The sequence below is a fragment of the Bison bison genome, unplaced genomic scaffold, assembly GCF_000754665.1.
Source record: "Bison bison bison isolate TAMUID 2011002044 unplaced genomic scaffold, Bison_UMD1.0 scf7180017864495, whole genome shotgun sequence".
NCBI lineage: Eukaryota > Metazoa > Chordata > Mammalia > Artiodactyla > Bovidae > Bison > Bison bison.
The window spans coordinates 13,952,913-13,953,728 of NW_011495054.1; positions in this window are offsets into that span (position 1 = coordinate 13,952,913).

Genomic DNA, 816 nt, shown 5'->3' on the forward strand with positions numbered 1-816 from the left:
ATTGAGGACAGAGGGACGGTCATACAAGTAGAATGACTTCCTCAGGAAACTCGGCCTCCAGGGATACCTGGACAGGGGATGAGAGACCCCTGCAGAGGCTGCCCCATTGCCCACAGAACGCCCGGGTGTTCCCAGTGGAAGAGGGATGCAGGCAAGGACCCTCTGTCACCATCTGTGTCATTTAAAAACGTTCCCTGTTGGGTTATTTGGCAATTTCAACATTTTGAAGTGAACCATGGAAACTGATATTGTGTCAGTTTTTGTGGCTCCCTTACTCGTTCCTTCCCGTTTTATTAATACTTTATGTTAACACTTGTAACATGAAAGATATGAAATCAGAAGTTCAGCCAAACTGTCATCAATATGTTCATATAATAAGAAAAGAATTCACTAGGAATACATAATAACCCCTTGCACCGCCCCCACTCCCTGCAGCCTCTTCTGCTCCTCTCTTGCTCTTTCCTAAGAGCACCCCTCTGATCCATGACTTTCCTCCCCAATCCTGGGCTCCTCTCCACAACCCTTCACCAGCGACCTCCTCCTCCAGACCAACGTCACTCTATCAGGTCATGGGTCGGTTTCCAGGCTTCCTTGACCAGCCTTGTCCTCCCTTGCAACCTCTCTAGCCCTCCTACCAGAGAAGCCTCAGGTTTCCAGACTTCAGGTGTGACCCCAGCTCATCCCCTCCCGGCCAGGGCGGTCACTGCTGCCTTACCTGGACCTCCTTTAACTCAGCCTATCTTCCTATCGTCACTTCTGAGTGTCCGAGGTCAGCAGACCTGCCCTGTCACGCACGTTCCCTCAACTCAGCTCTGA